This window comes from Elephantulus edwardii, unplaced genomic scaffold, assembly GCF_000299155.1.
Source record: "Elephantulus edwardii isolate Elephantulus edwardi_28Jun2011 unplaced genomic scaffold, EleEdw1.0 scaffold00049, whole genome shotgun sequence".
Taxonomy (NCBI): domain Eukaryota; kingdom Metazoa; phylum Chordata; class Mammalia; order Macroscelidea; family Macroscelididae; genus Elephantulus; species Elephantulus edwardii.
The window spans coordinates 11,640,340-11,654,221 of NW_006399799.1; the positions used below are offsets into that span (position 1 = coordinate 11,640,340).

The 13,882-nt window shown below is 43.2% G+C and overlaps 1 pseudogene; it reads left to right on the plus strand.

Moving 5' to 3' along the window:
• Positions 1 to 12,239, plus strand: part of LOC102862119 — a 38,985-nt pseudogene extending 26,746 nt beyond the window's left edge.
• The last annotated feature ends 1,643 nt before the right edge of the window (positions 12,240 to 13,882 follow it).

The window sequence follows — 13,882 nt, forward strand, 5'->3', positions numbered from 1 at the left end:
TTGATTCAGTGACTGGGGTAATCAGGATGGGAGTGTCAGAGACAGTGTGATTGGCACAGGACAGAGCAGAGTTTAGGGCTATTGTACATAGGGTCGCTATGAGTAGCAAGCGACTCGAAGGCACATAACAACAACAACAGAGGGAGAGGAAGGGCATCATTCAGTCCATGACAAATCTAAATGAAGATTTAAAAAAATTATTTTATATTGGTTTGCTTAAAAAGTTCTTACAAATTGTACTTCACACTATCCTCCATTCACATTGCATTACATACAACCATGTCCATTCATTATATTTTATAAAATCAATCAACACTAAACTATGCCCACCATTACCCTGTCTTTCCAGACCCCTCACCAGAGCTTTCCCATTTCCTTTATCCTGTCCTCCTTCCATCCACAAAATTGTGCAACTTTGTGATTTCCCCTCTGCTCCTGCCTACCCTCCTTGGCTCCTCATACATGTTTTACTAGTTAGTTTTCTATTTCTACAATAATGTCTTATACAGTATTTGTCCTTGTGAGACTGAGTTACTAAACTAAGACTTTTAATGTCTGGCCAAGTAGCTTAAATCTAATCTGAAGTCATGGAGAAGTAGAAAAAGTTTATGAGCAGAGGGATGGCATCATCATGTCTGTGTTCTGAAAGGATCACTACGGAAGGAGAGAGTCCAGGTGTAACATAAGAAAGAGAGTTACTGTGCTCGCTTCGGCAGCACATATACTAAAATTGGAACGATACAGAGAAGATTAGCATGGCCCCTGCGCAAGGATGACACACAAATTCGTGAAGCGTTCCATATTTTTGCTGCCTCTGAAAACCCAATGATGTTCAGCTATGGGTTAGTTCCAACTCTATGGTATACAAAAACAACATGTGTGTGTATATATATACATGCAGCAAATGAATTGCATGTGCTGACAGAGATGGCCACTTTAAGAGAATTAAAAGGAGTTATTAAAGTTAGGATATTTTTCTGATTCTACGTATTTCATCCACTTGATTTCATTAAAATATGCAACAACAAAAAAAAAAAAGAGAGAAAGAGAGTTACTACAAGGGCCTCTACTAGCCTCCATTTTCGCGTATGTACCCAGCACCTAGGAATGATCTCCTTCAGTTTTTTCCCCGGTGGGCTAGGAGTTGTGCATGACCTCAATTCTAACATTAACTCTGTCTTTCAATTTGTTCTAAGTAACGAATCTGATTGGGAAGAGGTACCTCATACCCAGAGCATTTATGGAATAAGCCTGAACTGCCACATAATGGACAAAGATGGGATGTCTCTAAACACACGAGCTAGGGCTTCCAGAGGATCCTCCTGGAATCTCCTCTCAGATAGATGATTACCAAGTACCTGATGTCTGAAAACAAGTATGAAACTTTATGTATCTTCTTCCTTAAGAAAATCTTGCTGAAGAGGGCAAACCCCATTCACCTCTGCGCTGAGCGAGCACAGGTGGACAAGAAAAACCTAGAAATTACTATTTTGTCCACTAGAGGGAAACCTAGGCTAGAGAGACTGGGGTCCTGGATATTGGACGATTAGCCTGGAGGAAGCGCAAGGAGCTGAGAGCCCAGATCTCAAGGACCCTCCCACTCAGGGCCTTGCTGGGGAGCTCTGGTGGCTTAGTGCTAAGGACTTGCGCTACCAACTAAAGGTAAGTGGTTCAAATAGCCCTACAGATGTTCCGTGAGAGAAAGATGGGCAATATCCTTCTATTTACTGCCTCTGAAAACTCCATGAATTGGTTTCAACGCAACAGTATATAATAACCACAATGCTGTGCTGGGCTGATGCAATCCAAAGTCATTGCAGAGAAATTGAAACCAACTCATAGTTGGACTCTCCAGTGAATTTTCAGAAGCAGAAAACCTCATGGAAGGAAATAGCTCATGTTTTTCCCACGGAGCGCCATCTTTGGCTTGGCTACACAACGCACCACAGACTTTAAATAAATTTTTTGTTGTTAGATGTCATCGAGTCAACTCTGACTCACAGCGATTCTGTATGTACAACAGATCGAAACTGTCCGATCCTGCGCCATCCTCACAAGGTCCTCTGCTCAAGCCTGTTGTCACAGTCACTGTGTGGAGCCGCCTCATTGAGGGTCCTCTTTTCCAAGCATGATGCGCTTTTCCAAGGACTAGACTCTCTTGACAACATGCCCAATACATTACATTAAACATAGGTAGGTGTAAGAATTACTCCATTCTCTAGGGGAGCTCTGGTGGCCTAGTGGCAAGAAGCTGCAACTACAATCCCAGAATCCACCAGATGCTCTGCCGGGGAAGGAGGGGCAATCTCCTCCTGTACCAGTCAGATCTGATTTGACGGTACACGCACACAAAAATAAAAAATAAAAAAAAAAAGAATTACTCCAGTCTCTAATTTGCCTCATTTGTTACCTTTATTTTTCTATTTATTACTTATTATTAGCAATTGTATCTGGTAGAGTCCCTGAGTGTTCTACTGAGAAACAGCCACTGAACACTCTGTGGAGAGCAGTTCTACTCAACAGACCAGGCCGCCATGACTTGAGGCTGACTTGACAGCAACAGCAGTTTGATTTTTATTAGATCTATTAAGGAGTCCTAGTGGCACAATGGTTAAGTGTTTGGCTACTAACAGATCAGTGGTTCAAACCGGCAAGGAGCTCTGTGACCTGAAAGATATGATAGTTTGCTTCCACAAAGACTGTTGTCGTTGTGGGCCATCAAGTTGGACCTGACCCATAACAGACCCCTCAGCTGGTTTTCAGAGACAATCACACAGGAGAAGATTGTCCATCATTTTCCTGCAGAGCAGCTGGAGGATTCAAACCTTGTGCCTTTAGGATTGCAGCGTTACTTCTTACCACTAGGCCATCAAAGCTCCCTTCCATAAAGCCTTGGAAATCTATTGGAGCAGTTCAGCTCTGTTTTATGGGATTCCTATGAGTCAGAATTAATGCAATAGTAATGTATAATGTGTACATTGCTGTTGTTGTGATAGTGCTGCTGTATCATCAGCTGGTTTCCAGAGGCAGTTAATTGCAAAAGAGGAGAGTGCCCATTCTTTTTCCTTAGGGCAGCTGGTGGATTTGGGTTGACAGCACCACTCCTTACCACCAGAGCTCCTCCTATAATGTTGTTGTTATGTGCTGTCAAGTCCCTTGTGACTCATAGCGATCCTATGTGCCCTGCCTATCTTGAGCCAGTTTTACTGTCTCTGACACACCTACTCCCATGATCCCAGTTGCTGAGTCAATCCGTCTCCTCTGGGATCTTCCTCTCCTGCGCTGTCCCTCCACCCTTCCAAGCATGGTGTCCTTCTCCAAGAATTTGTCTCTCCTGGCAACGTGCCCAAAGTATGTGAGACAAAGTGTCAAAACCCTTGCCTCCAAGGAGCAGCTTTGTTTCACCTTCTCCAGGACAGACCTGTTTGGTCTCTTAGCAGTCCATAGTATGTTCAATACTCTTCTCCAGCACCACAGCTCAAAGGCATCCATTTTCTTCTAATGTCCATAGTCATTATCTAGCTCTCTGATGCATAGCAAGTGATTGCAAAGACCATGGCTTGGATTAGGTACATGTTAGTCTCTAGATTTACATCATTGCTCTTCAGTAAAAAGAAAAAAAAAGAAAGGTCCCTGACAGCAGATTTTTTCCGATTAATCATTTCATTTCCTGACTGCTGGTGCAAAAAATATTGTGAAACCAAGCAAGCTGATATTTTTAGCCATCTCAATCTCTTCTCTATCATGATATTAAGTGCTGTTAGGTCAAGTACAACTCACAGTGACCCCTGTCCTATCTTGTTACAACCTCACAATCTCTGACACACGTGAGCCATTGTTGCAGTCACTGTGTCAATCCACCTGGTTGAGGATCTCCTTCTCCTTTGTCTCTCTCCACCTTGCCAAGCATGATTTCCCTCTCCAAGAAACAGCCTCTCCTCGCAACATGCCCAAAGTATGTGAGTCAAAGCTTCACCATCTGTGCTTTTTTTATTATTAATTTTAATGAAAATTTAGAGATTTTGGATTTCCATTCAGTCATTGTTTTCTCCCTGCTCACCCCTCCCCTCCTCCAGTTCATTCTTCTCTTTGAAAAGTAAAAGAAAAAATTCTTTCATTGTTATACAATCCTTCCGCCCAAGTCCACTTCACTATGCAGCCATCGTTTTAGACTCCTGTCATGACAATAATACCTAATCATATATCCCTTTTAAACAGTTCTCTCTCTCATACAGTATTTCCATACAGTATACATAATTTATCCCATCTTTCTCAGTCTCCCCCAAAACCCCTATGTCAGTCCCGTTTTACAACAGTGGCACTATGCAGTATTTGTCCTTTTGTAACTGAGATACTTCACTCAGCATAACGTCCTCCAGGGTCACCCATTTTGAATAATATTTCATGAGTTCCTTGTGTTTCAATGAAGCGTAGTATTCCATTTGTGAATATCCATTCGTTTGTTGATGGGCACTTAGGTTATTTCCAACTATTTGCTATGGTGAACAAAGCCACAATAAACATGGGTGTGCACAGCCTTGCTTCTAAGGAGCAATCTGGCTTCATCTCCAAAACATATTTGTTTGTCCTTTTGGTAGTCCATATAATGAGTACAGTGGAATATAATGATGTGTTACTGTGCAACTCTAAATTTGGTGGCTTGAAATTGAGCCGTGGTAGAATATTCCAGCAAATGTACAAATCAGGGTTCCACCTCCTCCATGCCATTTGTGAAACATCTTCCAGCTCATCACTGTTGAGGCCTTTCTTCCATTAGGTCTTACAGAAAGGAGATGGGCTTTTCAAAGGTCTGGCCAACACTCTCTGTGGTGTCCCTATAAGGGAGGGAATATTCCATTTTAGCAGGTGGAGATTACTGGGTGTCTGTGTGGGGTATTACTGCACTGTTGCAGGAGCTTGACCCAGAGGCCCTCACCCAGTCTCAATCTTGGGCTCTAGCTGAAATCTGTGCTTTAAGAGGTCGGGCATGCCTTTCTTGCCATCTAGCAATAGGGTAGGAGGCCTGGAAGCACAGTGGTTAAGCACTCAAGTGGCTGCTAATGAAAAAGTCATTGGTTCAAACCCACCACTATATTCTGAGGGAGCTCTGGTTTCTGAGTGGTAGGAAGCTGTGCTGCAATCTCAGAGGCATGAGGTTTGAATCCACTAGCTGCTGTGAGGGAGAAGGATGGGAAATCTGCTCCCATTAGATTAACTGCCTCTGAAAACCCTTTGGTGGGTCAGCTATAGGTCAGTTCCGACTCCATGGCACACAACAACAACAACCTTACCCTGAGGATAAAAGATCTGTTGATCTGTTCTCTAAAGAATTATAGTAGGAAACCTTGAATGACAGCTTTACTCCATCCTATAGGGTCTCTGTAGGGTCACTGTGAGTGAGAATTGACCCTATGGCACATAACAGCAACAAACAAATGATATAAATTTATAGATCATCCAATGCTAGAAAGTACTCCCCACCACAGAGAAAGCCCTCTGAGACCCAGGGAGAGTGTCTACCAGGGTATTTTCAGACCTGGTTCAAGTCCTTGGCCCCAAACAATGGGACAACCACAGTCCACTCCAGGGCAAGATATTGGAATCAGACAGACAGATTTGGACTTGCCACTTTCTAGCTATATCACCTGAGGGTGTCATTAACTAATCTGCTCTTTAGAATCCTAATCTTTATGTACTTACACACCTGTCTGTTGTGAAGATTATATGAGACTATCCAGTTATCAGCTCAGAGTTTCCATCGTCTGGGTGTTTTACGACCTAGGGGCTACTTGCTGTGGAGTTCCACGTGTAACTGTCCTATAGAGATTTCTGGGCTACAGTTTTCAAGGTTGCAAAATACTACTTTAAAGATTCGTGTTGTTAGTTGCCACCCAATCAGATCTGAACCTTGTCCTAACCTTGTCCTATCCTGGGCCAACCTCGCAATCTCAGACACACTCAAGCCCATTGCTACAGTCACTGTGTCAATCCACCTGGTTGAGTGTCTTCCTCTCTTTTGCCAACCCTATACTTTTCTAAGAATGATGTTCTTCTTGAAGGAATAGCATCTCTTAGCAACATTCCTGAAGTATGTGAGGTGAAATTTTATCATCTTTGCCTCCTAGGAGCACTCTGGCTGGGCAGTCTCCAAGCCATATCTGTCTGTTCTTTTGGCAGTCCAATGGGATATTCTGAAATCTTCCCCAACAGCACAGATCAAAGGCGTCAATTCTTCTTCTGTTATCCTTACTCATTCTTCAACACTCAGCAGCATAGCAAGTGACTGAAAAAAAAAGAAAAGAAACAACCCAAAACCATGACCCAAATTAAGCCTACCTTAGTCCTCAAATTGATACCTTTGACCTTCAATGCAATATTATTGTTGTTATGTGCTGTTGAGTCACTTGCAACTCATAGCAACCCTATGTACAATAGTCCTGAAACTTGCTCTATTCTGTACCAACCTTATTGTTTCTGACATACCTAACCTCAATACCATAGTCACTGAATCAATCTATCTCATCGAGGGTGTTCTCTGACGCTGTCTCTCCACCCTTCCAAGTATGACGTCCCTTTCCAAAGACTGGTTCCTCCTTGCAACTTGCCCAAAGTATGTCAGACAAAGCCTTAGAATCCTTGCCTCCAAGGAGCAGCCTGGTTTCACTCTCTGTAGCTCAAACCTGTTTGATCTTCTAGAAGTCCATGGTATATTCAATACTCTTCTCCAACACCACAGCTCAAAGGTATCAATTCTCCTTCTATCATCCCTAGTCATTGTCCAGCTTTCTGAAACATAACAAGCAATTGCGAAGACTATAGCCTGGATCAGGCCCACCTTAGTCTCCAGACTGACATCATTGCTTCTCTTTCTTTTTTTTTTAAGATGTTTTGCATAATATTTACACTTTTAAAAAATTATTATTAATTTTAATTAAAGTTTACAGAGACTTTGGCTTTCCATTCATTCACTGTGTACTTTTCTCGCTCCCCACCCTCCCCACCCAGTTCACTCTTCTCTTTGAAAAGTAAAAGAAAAAATCTTTCATTGTTATGCAATCCCTCCCCCCAAGTCCACTCCACTATGCAGCCATCGTTCTGGATCCCTGTCATGACAATAATACTTAATCATATATCTCTTTTAAGAAGTTCTTTCCCTCATCCATTCCAGTGCAGCATACATAATTTATCCAGTCTTTTTCAGTCTCCCTCTAACTCCAATGTCAGTCCCATTTTACAACAGTGGCACTATGCAGTATCTGTCCTTTTGTGACTGAGATATTTCATTCAGCATAATGTCCTCCAGAGTCACCATTTTGTATAATATTTAATGAGTTCCTTGTTTTTCAGTGCAGTATAGTATTCCATTGTGTGAATAAACCACAGCTTCTGTCCATTAGTTTGTTGATGGGCACTTAGGTTGTGTCCAACTCTTTGCTATTATGAACAAAGCCATGATAAACATGGGTGTGCATATATCTGCTTGGGTAACAGTTATGGTTTCTTTAGGGTAAATTCCCAGTAATGGAATTGCTGGGTCAAATGGTATTTCTAATTGTAACTTTTTGAGAAAGTGCCATACAGCCTTCCATAGTGGTTGCACCCTTTTGCACTCCCACCAACAGTGAACAAGGATTCCAGTTTCTCCATAACCTTGCCAGCATTTGTTGTTTGCTCTTCTGTTAAATTTTGTTATTTCTTACTGGGGTGAGATGATATCTCACGGTTGTTTTGATTTGCATCTCTTAGATAAGTTAGAGATTTTGAACATTTTCTTCATAGTGTTTGTTTGCCATCTGAATGTCTTCTTTGGTGAAGTGTCTGTTCATAATCTGTGCCCATTTTTCAATTGGGTTGTTTACCTTTATCTTGTGGTGACATCATTGCTTTTCAGTACTCTGGTGATGTCCCTGACAGCAGAGTTTCCCAATGCAATTCTTCTTTTGATTTCCTGGCTACTGGTACCAAGAATGATGATTGTGGAGCCAAGCAAACTAAAGCTGTTAACAATCTCAATCTCTTCACCATCTATCATAATGCTGCCAATTGGCTCAATGGTGAGAATCTTTTGTTTTCTTGATGTTGAGCTTTAATCCATACTTGAAGGCAGCAATCCTTGACCTTCTGTGGCAAGTGCTTCAGTACTCTAGAGAGGTCCCTGACAACTGACTTTCCCAATGTAATTCATCTCTTTATTTCCTGGCTGCTGGTACCAAGAGTGTTGATTATGGAAGCAAGCAAACAAAAACTGTTAGTAATCTTAATCCCTTCACCATCTATAATGATGCTGCCAATTGGTCCAGTGGTGAGAATCTTTGTTTTCTTGATGTTTTTTTTTTAAATTTATTTATTTATTTATTTTTTAATTTTGTGTACGTGTACCGTCAAATCAGATCTGACTGGTACAGGAGGATATTGCGCCTCCTTCTCCGGCAGAGCGTCTGGTGGATTCGAACCTGTTTTCTTGATGTTGAGCTTCAATCCATACTGAAGGCTGCAGCCCTTGACCCTCTGCAGCAAGCGCTTCAGGTCCTCCTCAGTTTCAGCAAGTAGGGTTTTGTCATATGCATAATGCAGATTGTTGATGACTCTTCCACCAATCCTGATGCCACATTCCTCCTCCTACAGCCCAGCATCCGGATGATCTGTTCTGCATACAGATTGAAAAGGTATGGAGACAAAATACATCCTTGACGGACCCCCTTCCTTATTTGAACCATGTAGTGTCTCCATGCTCTGTTCTGACAACTGCCTCTTGGTCCAAGTATAGGTTTCTCAAAAGTACAATCAAATGTTCTGGGATGTAACAGAAAGCAAAATATCACTTTGAGGACTAAGTAATCCCTGACCCAAGCTGTTATATTTTCAGTCACACCACACACATGTGAAAGCTAAATATTGATAAGGAAGACAAAGAATTGATGCATTTGATTTCTAGTTTGGCAAAAAAGTATTCAATGGACCTTGGACTGCCAGAAGAAAGAACTGGTTTTGGAAGAAGTATAGCCGGAATGCTTCCTGAAAGTGAAGATGACAAAATTTTGTCTCACATACTTTGCACGTGTTATCAGGGAAAGACATCATGAAGGATATCATAGTTGGTAGAGGGGCAGCAAAAAAGAAGATCCTCAACTAGGCAGACTGGCATAGTGGTTGCAAGTGGGTGCAACGGGGGGAGGGGGCTCAAAATAAGCAATGATTGTGAAGAGAGCAGAGGACTGGGCAGTGGTTAGCAGCAAGCATCTAACTTTTATAACCATAGAAATCAAAACCCAAAACTGCCACTGTTTAAGTACCATTGAGTCGAGTACAGCTCATAGCAATGCTATGATCATCAGGTCCTACCCTGTGCCATCCTCATAGTTTCTGACATACTAGAGCCCATTGCTGCAATCAGTGTCAGTCCATCTGGTAAGGTTCTTCTTTTCTTCTGTCTATCATCCAACTTTATAACCAGGATGTGTCTCTCCAAGGAATAGTTTCTCCCAACAACATGCTCTAACAACTAAGGTGTGCCTGATCCAGGCCATGGTCTCTGCAATTACTCACTATGCATCAGAGAGCTGGACAATGACTAAGGATGGAAGAAGAATTGATGTCTTTGAGTTGTGGTTCTGGAGAAGAGTGTTGTATATATCATGACTGCCAAGAGAATAAACAGGTTTATCCTAGAGAGGGTGAAACCAAGTTATTCCTATGAGGCAAGGATTTTGAAGCTCTGTTTCACATACTTTTAGGCATGTTTCAAGGAGAGACCAGTCCTTGGAGAAGGATATCGTGCTTGGAAGGGCAGAAGGACTGCACTGGAGAGGAAGACTCAGTGACCAGGGTAATGGAAGTAGATGTGTCCAAGATTATGAGATTGGCTCAGGATAGTTCAGGATTCAGAGTTATTGTACATAGGGTCACTATGAGTTACTTGCAACTCAATGGCACATAACAACAATACGCCCAAAGTATGTCAGACGAAGCTTGTCTCTATCTTTGTCTCCAAGGAGCACTCTAGCTGCATGTTCTCCAAGACATATGTTTGTTCTCTTGGCAGTCCGGATATTCTTCTCCAGTATCACATCTCAAAGGCATCGACTATTCTATTGTCCCTGCTCACTGTCCAGCTCTCAGATGCATAGCAAGTGATTGAAAAGACCATAGTACAAAACAAGCGCACCTTAAACTGACATCACTGCTTCTCAGTAATTTGGACAGCAGATTTTCCCAATGCAATATGTCTCCTGATCTCCTGACTGCTGGTACATTGCAGACCCAAGTAAAATGGAATCATCAACAATTTCAATCTTTTCTCTACTATAATGTTGCCTATTGGTCCAGTGGTGGGAAGTTTTATTTTCTTGATATTGAGATGTAATCCATATGGAAGGCTATAGTCTTCAAGTCCTTCTCACTTTCGGCAAGGTTGTGTCATCTGCATAAGATAGGTGGTTGATAAATTTTCTTCCAATCCTGATACCACATTCTTCTTCGCAGAGTCCAACTTCTTGAATAACTGCTCAGCATACAGATTGAATTTGGAAGCAGGAGTGACGTCCACTTCCTAAATAACATGCCTCTGGAAACTCTATAAACTTTGATAAATGTCAGTAGTTGTAGCAGGGCTTCTGGCCTTTTGTTCATAGGGTCGCTATAGGTTATGCTCGACTCAAATGCAATCAACACAACACACATAAAGATTGAATAGGCATGGAAAAAGGATGCAACCTGGTGCACACCTTTCTTAATTTTAAGCTGTGCAGTGTTCCCTTACTCTGTTCAGACAACAGTTTTGCCATATAGGGTTGCTATGAGTTTGAATCTACTCAAAGGTAGTTTTTAAAAACAAATTAAAAACTACCATTGAAGTTTAGAGTTTTCTCAAAAAGCTGAGCATAGAAATTCCATATGGTCAAGCTATTCCACTGCTTGGAATATACCCTGAGAAAGTGAGAACTGAGGCACAAACAGAGATTTGTATATCAATGGCCATAGCAGCACTATTCACCACTGCGAGAACAGGGAAACAGCCCAAATGTCCAACCACAATCAAATGGATTGAGAAATTGTGGTACGTTCACACAATGGAATACTAGGCAGCACTGGGGAGCAATGATTTTGAAAATTACTATATAACCTGGGAGGGACTTATACTGAGTAAACTAACCTAGTCTCATAAGGACAAATTCTGTATAAGGCCATTATTGTAGAAATAGCAAGATAACTAGTAAAATGTGTATGAGGATCCAAGGGGTGGGAGGGTAGGAACAAAGGGGTGAGGATGGGCAGGTGGGAAATTATAGGGTCACACAATTTGGTGGGTGGAGGAAGGGCTGAGTAAAGGAAGTGGGAAAGATCCTACGGGGTTGTGGAAAGATGGGGTAATAGTGGACATAGTTGTATGTTGATTAATTTTTATAAAATATAAATGAATTTATATAAACAAATGGGAATGATTGTATGAAACACAATATGAATGAAGAATAGTGTGAAACACAGTGTATATGAACTTTGTAAGCAAACCAATATAAAAGAAAAATTTATTTAATTCAAACAAAAAAACAAAAACAAAAAACCCAACCCAACAACCCTCTCCTTCTTTCCAGACCTGGCTGAGCAGGAGACGCCATCATAGGAGATGATATCCGCCCCAACAAGGACCGAAGCGCCCGCCGAAAGGAGCCGAAGAGCCAGAACATCACCTCCGGCTGTTGGTAAAGCTCTACAGGTTGCTGGCCAGGCGCACCAACTCCACCTTCAACCAGGCTGTTCACGAGCCTCACCATCTGGCCTCCCCTGCCGATTTCTCAGATGGTCCTGGAGATGAAGCTTCCTGGTAGGAAAAACGTGAGAGTTGTGGTGGTCGGGACCATAATGGGTGAGGTGTCGGTTCAGGAGGTGCCCAAGCTGACGGTGTTCACTTTGCGTGAGCAGCCTGGCCCAGAGCCACATACTCAAGGCCGGAGGCAGGATCCTCACCTTTGACCAGCAGACCCTGGACTCGCCCAAGGGCTGCAGCGTGCTGCTGTCAGGGCCACGCAAGGGCCCTGTGAGAAGTGTACGGGCTTTTCAGCAAGGCATCACCAGGCACCCCGCGCGGCCCCACCAAACCCTGTGCCTGCTCCAAAGGACGAAAGTTCGAGCGTGCGGAGCCCAAAAAGCCAGCTGGGGCTGCGAGAACACACACCAGCCCTGTTAGCAAAATCATATTGGATGTTAACAACAACAAAACCCCCGTAGATTTCAAGTCATAGCAATTTTATAGGGTTAGGTAAAACTTCACAGAAGGTTTTCCAGTCAGTAAATGTTTAAGGAAGCCGATTACCACGTGTTTCTTATGTGAAGCAGCTGGAAGGTTTGAGCAGCCTGTCTTCAGGTTAGCAGTCAAATGCTTGACCACACACCACCAGGATTCCTGTTGCATCACTAGGTCTCCTTGTATCTTATGAATAAACTCAGCAGCACTCTAGTCAGTTCTGACTTCTAGTGAATCCAAGCGTGTCAATAGAAATGTGCTCTACAGTTTCTGGTGGAGGCTTCATTTGTTCCTTGCTATAGATCACCAGGCCTTTCTTCTGAGGCACCTCTGTGTACTTGAATAGCGTTTTTTGTGAGCAGCCACTTAGCCATTGCCGGGATGCCACTGGGAGGTGTTGTTGTCTTTGTGTGCCTTTGACTCAAAACCAACACATAGCTGACCCCCCAGCGGGTTTTCAGAGGTAGCAAATCGCACGGGAGAAGGTTTCCCATCCTTCTCCCTCAGAGCAGCTGGTGGATTTGAACTGAATGCCTTTGGGATTGCAACACAGCTTCTTACCACTAGAGCTCCCTGTTCAGAAAATAGGAGCTGGATTCAAATAGACTGAATGACTATCATTTTGTGTTTCAAACAGAGTGGTAAGGAGGGCAAATAGCAGTAAAGGGCGTAGTTAGAAGGAAGACACAGGCTTCCCCTGTACCCACCCATTGCCATGGTTCTGATTCACAGGGGTCTTCCATCAAGTTTCGGAAGCTGGAAATCTTTTATGTGAGAAGATTGTCCCTGTTTCTCCCATTGAGCAGCTGGTGGATTCAAACAGCCAACCTTTGGCTTAGCAGCTCAACACATAAAGCACTGTGATATCCTTTTTTCTTTGCCAGACAGTTGACAGATCCGTGCAGAGGTATCTCAGGCACATACAGACAGGAAGTGGCCCAGGATTTAGAAAACAGCCTTGTGGCCTGGGAAACGCTGCTGGCTCCTCCACCCCCTCCTCATGCCTCTCACCCTGGCCCTGGGAGGGTGGGCAGCCGGACGTCGCAGGCCCGGGACCGAGCGCAGGAAGTTGGTGCCGGATTGTCCCGGAGCCTCAAAGTGACGGAAGGGAGGGAGTAGTCCGCACCTGCATTGTGCGAGCTCCGCTCCCCGCTGAGCCGCTGCGACTCTCTCCCCTCTTGAAGGCCCCTTGTTCTCTGAACACCGGCAGCTTTCTGGCAGGTTGGTCACTAGGCAGAGAAACCCAAATCTGCACTTTCATTCGTTTATTCCTGCATTCACTCGTCCATGCATGTGCACCAGCTATTGATTGAGCTGTACTGGAAGCTTGTGCACGAAACCCACAACCTGATCGCAAAGATTATAATCTGGCTTTTGTGTCAGGAGGAGAGTTGGAAGACTAGCATCTCTGCTCATTAGCTGTGCAGCCTTGGGTCAATGAACACCAAGATGGATTGACACGGTGACTGTAACAATGGGCTGGAGTGCATCAGAGGTGATGAGGATGGCACAGGGTCCATTGTTCTGGCCCATTGTTTGTAAGTTTGCCACGAGTCATTGTCCACTCAACAGCATCTAACAACAAATCAGAAATTCATATTGTGATATATTTGTGTTTAATGGCTCATAAGTAAAAGCACT